We start from the raw sequence: 15,213 nt of genomic DNA, 5'->3' as shown, positions 1-15,213 counted from the left end.
GGGTTGACTCCACTTTTGTATCCGCTAAAACCGCCTTTTGTTATAAAGTGAATGACCAAATCTGAAGGTAGAAGAGCCATACTTTACGTAGCAGTGACATCTTACTACTACTAATTGATACCATGAAAGTACACGTGTTAACGACACTGTATTTTACATGCTGTGATTGACACATGAAGTGGTATTCATTATTAATTTCCTTTTTCAAAACTTTTCATAATGAAATTCAGGGAAGGGTCGTCAAGTAACGTTGATCAATTAGAGAGGTTCAATAATTAAGTTGAATGCTTTATGTGAAACTTCATTCAAATTTATGCTGTATTACTGTTACTGCTCTAAAACCCTGTGAACTGCTCTAAAACCTTGTGAACTCAGATCCTTCATATACAGTTTGTCAATACTGGAAAATGTAAATAGGCTTTGGAACAATAAAATATTTTAAGAAACATGTCTTTTCATTAGTCTCCACAAGAGTTCATTAATATTCTTTGCTATGGTATTGATAAAGCGCACTTTGGGAAATTATAAATTAGAAAATAGGTTCTAGGTGATAAATAGACAGATTTAGATTAAGTAAATTAGAATAGTCTATATTTGAAATAACACCTGAAACCTTGGAATGCATACATAAAATAACATTTTGAATAAAATGTTAATAATATTTCTTATTCATGTAATAAATTTGGAACAAGGACTCTCTGGTTTGCTTCCCAGAATAATATATTTTCCACTAAAACTCTCACCTCTGTCAGATGACGCTGCAACAAAACCATTGATCAGGGCGTCAAATAAAATAAAATTTTATTTGTCACATACACATGGTTAGCAGATGTTAATGCGAGTGTAGCGAAATGCTTGTGCTTCTAGTTCCGACAATGCAGTAATAACCAACGAGTAATCTAACCTAACAATTCCACAACTGCTACCTTATACTCACAAGTGTAAAGGGATAAAGAATATGTACATAAAGATATATGAATGAGTGATGGTACAGAACGGCATAGGCAAGATGCAGTAGATGGTATAGAGTACAGTATATACATATGAAATGAGTAATGTAGGGTATATAAACATAAAGTGGCATAGTTTAAAGTGGCTAGTGATACATGTATTACATAAAGATGGCAAGATGCAGTAGATGATATAGAGTACAGTATATACATATACATATGAGATGATTAATGTAGGGTATGTAAACATTATATTAAGTGGCATTGTTTAAAGTGGCTAGTGATACATTTTTACATACATTTCCATCAATTCCCATTATTAAAGTGGCTGGAGTTGAGCCAGTATGTTGGCAGCAGCCACTAAATGTTAGTGGTGGCTGTTTAACAGTCTGATGGCCTTGAGATAGAAGCTGTTTTTCAGTCTCTCGGTCCCTGCTTTGATGCACCTGTACTGACTTCGCCTTCTGGATGATAGCGGGGTGAACAGGCAGTGGCTCGGGTGGTTGTTGTTGTCCTTGATGATCTTTATGGCCTTCCTGTGACATCGGGTGGTGTAGGTGTCCTGGAGGGCAGGTAGTTTTCCCCCAGTGATGCGTTGTGCAGACCTCACTACCCTCTGGAGAGCCTTAAGGTTGTGGGCGGAGCAGTTGCCGTACCAGGCGGTGATACAGCCCGACAGGATGCTCTCGATTGTGCATCTGTAGAAGTTTGTGACAAGCCGAATTTCTTCAGCCTTCTGAGGTTGAAGAGGCACTGCTGCGCCTTCTTCACCACGCTGTCTGTGTGGCTGGACCAATTCAGTTTGTCCGTGATGTGTACGCCGAGGAACTTAAAACTTACTACCCTCTCCACTACTGTCCCGTCGATGTGGATAGGGGGGTGCTCCCTCTGCTGTTTCCTGTTGACGTTGAGTGTGAGGTTATTTTCCTGACACCACACTCCGAGGGCCCTCACCTCCTCCCTGTAGGCCATCTCGTCGTTGTTGGTAATCAAGCCTACCACTGTAGTGTCGTCCGCAAACTTGATGATTGAGTTGGAGGCGTGAATGGCCACGCAGTCGTGGGTGAACAGGGAGTACAGGAGAGGGCTCAGAACGCACCCTTGTGGGGCCCCAGTGTTGAGGATCAGCGGGGTGGAGATGTTGTTACCTACCCTCACCACCTGGGGGCGGCCCGTCAGGAAGTCCAGGACCCAGTTGCACAGGGCGGGGTCGAGACCCAGGGTCTCGAGCTTGATGACGAGTTTGGAGGATACTATGGTGTTAAATGCTGAGCTGTAGTCGATGAACAGCATTCTCACATAGGTATTCCTCTTGTCCAGATGGGTTAGGGCAGCGTGCAGTGTGGTTGCGATTGCGTCGTCTGTGGACCTATTGGGGCGGTAAGCAAATTGGAGTGGGTCTAGGGTGTCAGGTAGGGTGGAGGTGATATGGTCCTTAACTAGTCTCTCAAAGCACTTCATGATGACGGAAGTGAGTGCTACGGGGCGGTAGTCGTTTAGCTCAGTTACCTTAGCTTTCTTGGGAACAGGAACAATGGTGGCCCTCTTGAAGCATGTGGGAACAGCAGACTGGGATAAGGATTGATTGAATATGTCTGTGTTAATACTATGTGTTACACCAAGTAAAACTTTTCGCATAACCCCTCACAAAATGAAGGGACACTGCACCAGGACAAAAAACCTTTGGTCAGTCTATTTGCCTTTCATACAATACAACAATTAAGCCTCTGAAGTAAGACAAATATCTCTCAGCACAGAAAATAACAATACCACTATTGTTTGACTTTAAGAATGCTTTTCCCTTTAAGGCCCAGTTAAAAGGCATTGAGCAACAGTTGGTGATGTAACAAATTTTCCTGAGTAGAAACAATGCAGAGTTCAATGAATGGCCAAACATACCCATACTGATCCAGCCACATTCTCCTTAGTCATGATAACTTTCCAGGTACTCAAGACATCGGATCTGACACAAGGCAAGCCAACAAGTTCTCGTAATCAAGGGTGATTACATAATGATGAAAGGAAAGGACACGGAAGGTCTGTGTGTGTGTGTGTGTGTGTGTGTGTGTGTGTGTGTGTGTGTGTGTGTGTGTGTGTGTGTGTGTGTGTGTGTGTGTCTGCCTGTGTTCCAAAAGGCACTAGTAACATCACATGTTGTGCAATTCACCCTGTACTGTCTGCTGTAACGCAGTACAAATATGGCAAAAACATGATATTAGTCTGGTCATTGGTTAGAAAAGCTTTGGGTGTTTTAGCTATCTGCAATACCTAGCAGGTCCGTTTGCAGGGTCCGTCGTCTTCATGCCTTCTGGTGGACTATGATCGGTCAGGCATCCAATCTTCCCACTTCCACCCTGTTTGTGATTGGTCTATGACCACGTAGCCTCGCTTTGATAGGCCTACAGCATGGCTATGCCATCTGGTTGATAGTGGTGGTTGGGCCCTCCTGCCTCCTCAGCCTTGTGGTCACTGCTAGAAAAGCCCTGGACACCCCCTCCTCTGGCCAGCACCATCAGGGTGTCCCCGGACATGTCCCCAAACTCAAAAGCAAAGGTCCCAAAGAAGAGCATGATGATGATGCAGAAGAGCCACTCAAAGATGGCAGAGGCGTGCTGCAGGGCAAAGCTCTCCTAGATGAAGAAGACACCGCCTGGGAGGGACAGAGGGTTAAGGAGAACACCTTAACCTATGTGGACACACACTTGGTCGTTGACAGAACATACCACTCTGCATCCCAATGCTGGCTTGCCTCTGAAGCTAAGCATGGTTGGTCGTGGAGACTAGATGCTGCTGGAAGTGGTGTAGGAGGGCCAGTAGGAGGCACTCTTTCCTCTGGTAAAAAAAACTATAGATTTTTCCAAAGCCCCAGGGCAGTGATTGGGGACATTGCCCTGTGTAGGGTGCCATCTTTCGGATGGGACGTTAAACGGGTGTCCCGACTATCTGTGGTCGCTAAAGATCCCATGGCACTTACTGTAAGAGTAGGGGTGTCCCGGCTAAATTCCCAATTTGGCCCTCATACAATCATGGTTACCTAATCATCCCAAGCTTCCAATTGGCTCATTCATTCCCCCCTCCTCTCACCTGTAACTATTCCCAAGGTCGCTGCTGTAATGAGAATGTGTTCAGTCAACTTACCTGATTAAATAAAAATTAAATACTAATGCTGCTACTCATCTCGACAGCATGTATGCAAAACATGTATTTATCCAGCAGGGGGCCATGTAACACAACTACTGTACATTCTTTCTCCATGTCGCTCTCTCACAGTGTCAACCATCATAAAAGATACTGAGAACCAGGGTGATGAAGGCTAGCAGGCTCATCCCGAGTCGCAGGTGGCCCACGTTGTACTCCCCATGGATCTTGGCCAGCCGGTAGGTCAGGGCTGACTGCGGACATACAAACAGTATATTGGTGGGAAAAGCTGCACCCGCGTAGTGTAGCACTTTGGCATAATCCACCTGCAACATAAATACATACATGGACTCTCGCAGACAGGTGGGCAACCACACACATATGTATATATGTACTTCCAACGCATGCATGCACGCACAAACATCACACACACACAAACATCACACACACACACACACACAGGTCAGCATGACCCAATAACACTAGTCACTGTTAACAGAGTATTACTCCATTATCGGCGAGACTGACACAAAATGACTCATTTCCAGGAAAACAGAACGATCTGCAGCAGGAGGATCAGAATAACACTCTAAAACAGAGGATCTTCAGTATAACAATAGAAAACGATAGAGCTAAGAAAATACATTGTAATGTATTCTTTCAGTACAGTATAAGGAATGTGCAGTATATAAGATTTGATAGTAAATTTGTAATCGGGGTGGACAACATTTCACAAGATGCCAAAGTAATATGAATCCTCAAGCTAAGCCTCCCACACCAACAACACTAACAGTTACACCTCAAACTCTTCACACCTTCTCAGTGTTACTGAACTATAATTATTTAATCTAAATAGCTCACGGTTTAAACTTGGAACCACACCCCTGTATTGACCTTTGAGAGTCCTCTCTAGTATTATGATTACGCAAACACATTAAGGTAAACTGTACGATAGGCCTAGGTGGTGGAGATGTTCAGACAGGTGTCTCCATAATCACAGGGTGGGGAACATGTGCCTGTTCTAGAGTACAGACCTTTAGCTGGGGGACAGTCTGCCTTCACTTAGCAAGGCTCAAGCCACGCCCACCTGAGAATCCAGCTCTGTTCAGCTTTCGTTTGGCTGTGTTTGAGAAGTATATTGTAGCGTCCCTCAGGGCCGGAGTGTGATGCAAGAAACCAGTGTTAATGATAAGAATGCCCATTCGCGGTTTGGAAAGAAGGCGATATTAGAGAAAATGTGAAGGGAGGAAGAGTGGTTGAGGCCGAAAGGTTGATCAGTAGGAAAGAAGGTCAAAGAAGTGAAAGCCTATCAGTGCTGCTGGGGTTTGAGAAGGTTATGCCTGGAAAAGTACAGAGAGGATTCCTTAGTTTCAATGTCAGAGAATGTGTCCCATCCCCATTGCAGTGTTTTAAATGCCAAAGAATGGGACATGTAGCTGTTCAATGTAAAGGAAGAAAAATATGTGCCAAGCGTGGAGGGGAACAAGATTACGGTGAAGGTTAAGTGTTTTTGTGGGGGGAGAATTGTGGGGGGAGAACATAGTTCAGCATTTGGTGGATGCCAGGTGCAAAGAGAGGCTAGAGAGGTTCAGAGATATATAATTAGTCATGATGTATCATATGCAGAGGCTGTAAAACAGATTGGTGGAACTACAGTGTGGAATGATGGAGCTTCCATGGTTGCTCCTTTAGTAAGTGGACCTACTGTTGAACTTGGTGCTTCTGCTGGTCCTGGCCTGGTTTGGAGGCCTGTTCAGACATTTTGCGCTCATGTTTGTGCTGTGTCAAAGGACACTTTAATAATGAGTAAAGTTGACTTCATAGCTTTTATTGGTAAGGTTATCAATACAACTCAGGTTGTTGTAGAAGTTAGTAGCGATTTCTTTTAGATGTATATATTTTTTTCATGGAATTAGAGAATTTTGCAGTTAAACGATTGTTTGTGGACCGCCATGATATCATAGAAGAAGAAGACCCTCAGGGTGTAAGGTAGGAAGACCCTGCCGCAACCTGGTAAAACCTGTCACGTTCATTGTTTTTAGGGTTGTCTTGGTAATATCCCAATTTTCTCTCCCTCTCTGGTGTTTATCTCCCTGGGGAGATACGCCCTGCTGGACTGTGACTTATCTTTTTTGTTTTGTGCCGCTCCCCGTTACCCTGTGCAGAGTAACATTAAAACGCCTGATGGTATTAACCATATTTCCCTCTTGGTCCGTTTGTTATTCAAGCTATTAGCTAACGTTATAAAATCGGGAAACCCGCAAACTCCACATTGGTGTCAGAAGTGGGATTGAAATTACACCTCGTTTTCTGATTAGTTTAGTTTAGCTAGCTTGCAGATGGAGCAAACGAGAGGAGATACAGTGCATTCGGAAGGAATTCAGACCCCTTCACTTCATCCACATTTTGTTACGTTACAGCCTTATTCTAAAATGGATTAAATCGTTTTTTTTCCTTCATCAATCTAAACACAATACCCCATAATGACAAAGCAAAAACTGTTTTTTATAAATATATGAAAAGGTATAAATAAAACATAGGGAAATATCACATTTACATAACTATTCAGACCCTTTACTCTGTACTTTGTTGAAGCACCTTTGGCAGCGATTACAGCATCGAGTCTTAGGTATGACGCTACAAGCTTGGCACACCTGTATTTGGGGAGTTTCTCCCATTCTTCTCTGCAGATCCTCTCAAGCTCTGTCAGGTTGGATGGGGAGCATCGCTGCACATCTATTTTCAAGTCTCTCCAGAGATGTTCGGTCAGGTTCAAGTACGGGCTCTGGCTGGGTCACTCAAAGACATTCAGAGACTTGTCCCAAAGCCACTCTTGCGTTGTCTTGGCTGTGTGGTTAGGGCTGTTGGAAGATGACTTTCGCCCCAGTCGGAGGTCCTGAGCGCTCTGGAGAAGGTTTTCATCAAATATCTCTCTGTACTTTGCTCCGTTAATTATTTTCCTTGATCCTGTCTAGTCTCCCAGTCCCTGAAACTGAAAACATCCCCACAGCATGATGCTGCCACCACCATGCTTTACCGTAAGGATCATCTTGGCTAGGTGATGAGCGGTGCCAGGTTTCCTCCAGACGTGATGCTTGGCATTCAGGCCAAAGAGTTCAATCTTGGTTTCATTAGACCAGAGAATCTTGTTTCTCATGGTCTGAGAGTCCTTTAGGTGCCTTTTGGCAAACTCCAAGCGAGCTGTCATGTGCCTTTTACTGAGGAGTGGCTTCTGTCTGGCCACTCAAGCATGAAGGCCTGATTGGTGGAGTGCTGCAGAGATGGTTGTCCTTCTGGAAGGTTCTCCCATCTCCACAGAGGAACTAAGGGAGCTATGTCAGATAGACCATTGGATTCTGACCAATGCCCTTCTCCCCTGATTGCTCAGTTTGGCCGGGCGGCCAGCCCTAGGAAAGGTATTGGTGGTTCCAAACTTCTATTTAAGACTGTGTTCTTGGGGACCTTCAATGCTGCAGAAATGTTTTGGTAACCTTCCCCAGATCTGTGCCTCGACCCAAACCTGTCTCGGAGCTCTACAGACAATTCCTTCGACCTCATGGCTTGGGTTTTGCTCTGACATGCACTGTTAACTTTGGGACCTTATATAGACATGTGCGTGGCTTTCCAAATCATGTCCAATCAATTGAATTTACCAGAGGTGGACTCCAATCTAGTTGTAGAAACATCTCAAGGATGATCAATGGAAACAGGATGCACCTGAGCTCAATTTCGAATCTCATAGCAAAGGGTCTGAATAATTATGTAAATAAGGTATCTTCTACAAACCTGTTTTCACTTTGTCATTATGGGGTTTTGTGTGTAAATTGATGAGAATAAGTCTCTAAGGTAAGACAATGAAAACAGTGAAGGGCTCTGAATACTTTCCGAATGCACTGGAAGAGGAAAGAAAATCAGGCTGAGGATGGAGCACGAGCCTACCTTCTCTCGCTGCTGTATACACCAGAGGCAACAGCACAGTGGCTGACCTGGAGAGCTGATCTGCCACTGGGAGTGAGACAGACCAAGCTGCCCCCGTGTGGACAGGACGCTAGAGCCAAAGACGCCAATTGCCATGAATCTACAGACGTGGGTAAGACAGATTGGCCGTTTTTGAAACAGCAATTTGAAGTAGAGGGTGCATTGCACGAATGGAATGAGGAAACTAAACTCATGAAACTAATGAGAGCTATTAGTGAAGAGGAAATGGAACAGTTATGACCATTACTGCAGGGGGGGGGGGGGGGGGCAACATGAACACTGGGGTGTTGTTGGATGGATGGATGGGTCACACCTTAGCTGTAATACACCTCAGCACAAGTCTATTAATCAGAGCGAGGGGGACAATAGCACAGATGCTAAAATGCCAAGAGAGGATAATGTGAGCACAGATGTTAGCACTGATGCTAATGTGCATGGGAATATCAAAGTAGATGCTAATGTTAGCCAGGACGCTAACCCTAGCCCCAAATGTAGCAGTAGTGACACAGCGACAGCAGCAGGGGAAATGGCTGATACTGACTGCTTTGAGGCTCAAAGTAGGTCGGTTTGATGGACAAGCATCATGGGAAGCGTTCGAAGCCAAGTTTGAGGTAGTGGCTGCAACTAACAGGTGGTACACTACAGAGAGAGCAGTACAGTTGGTTATTTCACTGGAAGGGGAAGCGCAGCGAGTACTACTGGAACTGTCTGAACAGGAGATACAGGTTCCCCAGGCTATTGCAACTGCAATAGCACTGTGGTTTGGTCAGCCGGTGCCAGCCGTGGATAAGGCATCAAAAGTTTGCTGAGTGAGTCCCGAAGCCCAGGTAGACATCAGTTGTTTATGCCGCTGAGGTTAGATATACACTGCTCAAAAAAATAAAGGGAACACTTAAACAACACAATGTAACTCCAAGTCAATCACACTTCTGTGAAATCAAACTGTCCACTTAGGAAGCAACACTGATTGACAATAAATTTCACATACTGTTGTGCAAATGGAATAGACAAAAGGTGGAAATTATAGGCAATTAGCAAGACACCCCCAAAAAAGGAGTGATTCTGCAGGTGGTGACCACAGACCACTTCTCAGTTCCTATGCTTCCTGGCTGATGTTTTGGTCACTTTTGAATGCTGGCGGTGCTCTCACTCTAGTGGTAGCATGAGACGGAGTCTACAACCCACACAAGTGGCTCAGGTAGTGCAGTTCATCCAGGATGGCACATCAATGCGAGCTGTGGCAAAAAGGTTTGCTGTGTCTGTCAGCGTAGTGTCCAGAGCATGGAGGCGCTACCAGGAGACAGGCCAGTACATCAGGAGACGTGGAGGAGGCCGTAGGAGGGCAACAACCGAGCAGCAGGACCGCTACCTCCGCCTTTGTGCAAGGGGGTGCACTGCCAGAGCCCTGCAAAATGACCTCCAGCAGGCCACAAATGTGCATGTGTCAGCATATGGTCTCACAAGGGGTCTGAGGATCTCATCTCGGTACCTATTGGCAGTCAGGCTACCTCTGGCGAGCACATGGAGGGCTGTGCGGCCCCACAAAGAAATGCCACCCCACACCATGACTGACCCATTGCCAAACCGGTCATGCTGGAGGATGTTGCAGGCAGCAGAATGTTCTCCACGGCGTCTCCAGACTCTGTCACGTCTGTCACATGTGCTCATGTGCTCAGTGTGAACCTGCTTTCATCTGTGAAGAGCACAGGGCGCCAGTGGCGAATTTGCCAATTTTGGTGTTCTCTGGCAAATGCCAAACGTCCTGCACGGTGTTGGGCTGTAAGCACAACCCCCACCTGTGGACGTCGGGCCCTCAAACCACCCTCATGGAGTCTGTTTCTGACCGTTTGAGCAGACACATGCACATTTGTGGCCTGCTGGAGGTCATTTTGCAGGGCACTGGCAGTGCACCTCCTTGCACAAAGGCGGAGGTAGCGGTCCTGCTGCTGGGTTGTTGCCCTCCTACGGCCTCCTCCACGTCTCCTGATGTACTGGCCTGTCTCCTGGTAGCGCCTCCATGCTCTGGACACTACGCTGACAGACACAGCAAACCTTTTTGCCACAGCTCGCATTGATGTGCCATCCTGGATGAACTGCACTACCTGAGCCACTTGTGTGGGTTGTAGACTCCGTCTCATGCTACCACTAGAGTGAGAGCACCGCCAGCATTCAAAAGTGACCAAAACATCAGCCAGGAAGCATAGGAACTGAGAAGTGGTCTGTGATCACCACCTGCAGAATCACTCCTTTTTTGGGGGTGTCTTGCTAATTGCCTATAATTTCCACCTTTTGTCTATTCCATTTGCACAACAGCATGTGAAATTTATTGTCAATCAGTGTTGCTTCCTAAGTGGACAGTTTGATTTCACAGAAGTGTGATTGACTTGGAGTTACATTGTGTTGTTTAAGTGTTCCCTTTATTTTTTTGAGCAGTGTATTTGGCATGGAAAGGATACCCCCAGTTCTCAGACAGCGTTGTCATGACCCTGGCTACAGAGGCTTTTATCAAGGGGCTAACACCAGACAGACTCTGCAAACAGGTCCGCCTTAGTGTATCAGAGACGCTATACACTAACGAAGGCCCAGACTGTCGAGGAAGTCCTCAGAAAAGGGCAGGCCACCTCAAATGGGAGACCCCATCTCCAAATGTACCAGGTGCGAATTCCAAGCCCCCCACCTCAATCAGCGGCAGACAAAACCTCAACAAGATGCCTGCCCCGGCCCGATGGTGGACCACCGGATTTATCACAATAAATCTACTGGCGCTGTGGCCGTAAAGGCCACCAGATGAGATATGGCACCCTTGTAGAGCCACTCCAGAACCACAATGTTTGGGAAACAGCATGGACCCAGTGCAGTAGGGGCACAGCTGGGCTCCACATCAAAAACCCCACTCACAGAGAGACTACCACTGGTGAATAGTGTCCGTCCTGCCCCTTATCAGCTACCTCCTTAACACCCTGACAGCTGTCAGATACCTGTGCAAATAGGAGGCCAGAGTATGGAGCCCCTCGTTGATACAAGCTCCACCGTTACACTGATCAACAATTACCTATAGCCCCCCCACATCTACCTGGGCGCTGTTGGTGTCCCATTGGTCACTGTCAGGCTCCAATGATGGGATCAGCCCATTTGGATATGCATATAGCTTGCCAAACTTTCCACCACCCCATCTGGGTTGCCGAAGTCATGGTTTTACACATCTGGTGCAGCACCGAATCAATACAGGCGATGTTATTATGTAGTTAAATTGGTAAAAACAAAGTCAAATTGATCGTATGATTGTATAATTGATTCGGTAATGCATAAATGTTTGTCTGAAAAATGTTGATGTAAAAAATGTTAAATATTTTTGTGTCAAGAAGCAGTGCGGCTTGGCAGGGTCGTGTTTCGGAGGATGCGTGACTCTCGACCTTCGCCTCTTCCGAGTCCGTATGGGAGTTGCAGCGATGTGACAAGACTGTAACTACCAATTGGATATCCCGAAATTGGGGCGAAAAAGGACAAAAATGTAATAAATCAAAATTATTATAATGATATTGAACTCAAAAGATGCTCAATGATTGAACAGCGCAGTAGCTGAGTTTATCCCACACAAAAATACTGTCATGTCTGCTCCCGCTCTTCCCCTTCCCTGGCGCTTGAGGGCACAAGGCTGCCCTGCATCATGCACTCCTATCATCCATTACGCACACCTGCCTTCCCTCGTCACACGCATCAATGATATTGGACTCACTCATCACCTGTTATTACTTCCCCTATATTTGTCAGTTCCCCAGCTCTGTTCCCCGCTTCTGCATTGATTGTCTTTTGTTTGTGTTACCTGTTTTCTGACGCTGTTCCTGTCTCGTTCCATGTCCATTCTTCATTAAATGCTTGACTCCCTGTACCTGCTTCGTCTCTCCAGCGTCATCCCATGTGACAGAATGCAGAAGCCATCACATGAAGCATCGGAGAGTACTGGCGTTCCGGTTGGTATGGTGGCATCGGCTCTGGGTCGCCACCGATGGAACCGGGGGTGCCTAGCCAGCTCGTCGGGCTTCCACGCCCTAGCTGGCTCGAGAGGTTTCCTTGCCCCGGTTGGCTCGGATGGCGCCCATCTCACGTCGGGCCTCAGCCGGATCGTCAGTTCTTGTTCGCCCAACCGGTCCTGGAGTTGTTTTGTTTGTTTTTTGTTTTGTTGGTGACGTCGGGGTGGATTCCGCCGCCGATGGAACCAGGGGTGCCTAAGCCAGCCCGTCGGGCTTTCACACCCTGGCTGGCTCGAGAAGTTTCCTTGCTTCGGTTGACTCTGCGGCTTCCCATCCCACGTCACACTCCACTGGATCTTCGGGCTCCCTCTCTGCAGCGGGATCGACAGTCGTCTTGCCTCAGCCGGATTGTCGGGCTTACATGCCTCAACCGGCTTGCCCAGCGCCCATGTCTCGGCCGGTTCGCCCAGGTGGGACGCCGGGCCCCTAGAGGGGAGGGGGGGGGGGGAGTACAGTCACGTCTGCTCCCGCTCTTCCCCCCCTGGTGCTTGAGGGTGCCAGGCTGCCCTACCTCACGCACTCCTATCAACCATTACGCACACCTGCCTTTCCTCGTCACGCTCATCAGCGATATTGTACTCACCTGGACTCACTCATCTCATCACCTGTTATTACCTCCCCTATATTTGTCAGTTCCGCAGCTCTGTTCCCCGCTTCTGCATGGATTGTCTTTTGTTTGTGTTCCCTGTTTGCTGACGCTGTTCCTGTCTCGTTCCATTTCCGTTCTTTATTAAATGTTTGACTCCCTGTAACTGCTTCGTCTCTCCAGCATCATCCCATGTGACAGTCACTTAAATATTCCTGGCTAGGAACTAATGTTAACAAACCAGTGCACAATACTATAGACTAAACACAGATCCTCAACTGCAAAATATCTTTATCAGAGTGTGTGAGTGCAGTGGCTATTTTAGCATGTAAATCTTGGTAGGGCAAACGTTTTGGGGGGGATACATGCCAGCAAAGCCACTACACAACACGAAACAATACATTAGTTGCACTATAACGGTGACAAACGGTGCTCACAAACTGTTAGGGCCTAAATAAAGCTGTCCCAACAGCAGAGCTTTCTTTTCAGCACTATGGAGTGAATCCTTACCACCGCTACACCTGGCCATCAGCGGAGCCTTGTCTGGCTGTGAGACAGTTCATTCAGCCTAATTTACTGCCTTTTTAAAAAACATAGCTGACATGGCTTACTTGCTTAAAACATATGCGTTTTTACTGACAACTGAGATGTACAAACTATGGCATAAGGGGACGACAAGCGGATAAGAGGCCATACGTAATTTCGATTATGACATTAATGAGCGAGCTAGGATGGACGTAGTCAATATAACTATTTGTTCAGTTTGAAATGTACAGCAATAGAATTCAGAACATGGGCCGTTCTTACAGTGTTCTCCCTGCACACCAAGTCAGAACCGTAGGATGAATAAACGGGGCACAGACAATGAAAGCTCTTAGAATATTTAATGATTACATTTCTTTAAAGCAGGCTATAGGCTACATGTGGACCACCAAGTCAGAGCAGTAGGCTAAGCTATGAAGGGGAAAGGGACCAAATTATTAGGGTGAGGCACATGGGCTACTAACAGCTTACTACACAATATACACTTAGTATTACTTTCTTAGCTACAGTATACATATCTCCCTGGCATATTACATAATTTATGCAACAGCATACATTTTTGGACTCACCTTGTAATGCCGTTCTTACTTGAACAGGAAGGTGGCATGGAGGTCCTTCTTGTGGGCAAATTTTGTCGTCAAAATTACTGGGAACTCGGAAAAAAACAATCATGACGTCAGTGATCTTCAAGTCGGAGCCTAGAGGCCCGAGTTCCCAAATTGGAATTCCGAGTTGGATGACTGTTCAAAACATATTTTCCCAGTCAGAGCTCGTTTTTTTCCAAGTTCCCAGTTGTCTTGAACTCACTGAAGTCTGAGATTTCCCAGTTCGGAGTTTCCAGTTGTATTGAATGTGTCAGAAGTCATACTCCATTGACAGCATGGCCAATGTATTCAACCTTTTCTGGCCCATGGCATGTGAATGTTTATCCTTTTAAGCTTGGAAAAGAGACCCTTAAACCCAGACTTGGACCACATACCTATTCCACTGAATAGCAGGCTAGTGATTAATTTTCAATGCTTGCAGTTAGCCACTGATTCCTTCCAAACCACTCATTGTTGAATTTGTGATTTCCAACTTGTAATGTTTATGTCCAATGGCCGATGAGCACCGAAAAGTTATCTATAATTTCTCTTCATATTTATTTTTAATTGAACCTTTATTTAAATAGGCATTTGACAGTCATTGAAAAGGATTTGCCAGTAGATTGTCGACTTGATTCATGATTCATGATGATGACTGCTTGTCTAGCTTGCTAGCTAAGATTTTGAAGTATGTTGTTGACATGATCAGTCCAATCAAAGCTACGGTAGATATGTGATTTCACAGAATTTTATCTGTGGCCAATGACCTTCAGCCTTCTTGGATGGGCACGTCTATCTAATATAAATCTATGGCAGAACCTATAGTAAGGTGTATGAATTTTCAAGCTCTCCTCGTAGATCTTGCGGTGACGTAATGTCCCCACGAGTGACAGAACACACACAGAACACAATCACGACGCAACTAGAGAACATTATCAACCCCTACGCTCTGTTTTTTCTGGCTGACCCACCACAACAGAAAGCACTGAGCTAGGCTGAAACACCTGCATTTTGGTGCTGCCTTACTCAAGAAAGCAAAAGTTAGACCATATCTATTTTTTTTTTTACATTGTTTGCAAACTAATGTGTGACGCATTAATGCCAAAATAACGTGCAAAACTGGAGCATCTGAATGACAAGTCACCACTATGTGTGTGTGTGTGTGTGTGTGTGTGTGTGTGTGTTTGTGTGCATGGAGCGTGTAAATAGATCTTTGTCTGGCTCAGTCCTTACCCACTGCTCTAATTTGAAGTGAATACAAAACAACCTGTGATTTGTAGTACATCACAAACATTGTCGATCAGCCACTCTCCTGTCCATCACACTAATCACACGTACAGAACCTCAGAACCCTGGGAACAGAGTGTGACTGTGATCAAAATAAACTCTCCTATCTAAATCTG

At 45.8% G+C, this 15,213-nt stretch overlaps 1 pseudogene; it reads right to left on the bottom strand.

Moving 5' to 3' along the window:
* Positions 1–3,349: 3,349 nt before the first annotated feature.
* The window catches only part of LOC120029703, a 65,747-nt pseudogene continuing 53,883 nt past the window's right edge, over positions 3,350–15,213 (bottom strand).

This window comes from Salvelinus namaycush, chromosome 35, assembly GCF_016432855.1.
Source record: "Salvelinus namaycush isolate Seneca chromosome 35, SaNama_1.0, whole genome shotgun sequence".
Classification (NCBI taxonomy): domain Eukaryota; kingdom Metazoa; phylum Chordata; class Actinopteri; order Salmoniformes; family Salmonidae; genus Salvelinus; species Salvelinus namaycush.
The sequence above is the reverse complement of the archived record's forward strand: the minus strand, read 5'-3'. Positions and strand labels throughout refer to the sequence as shown.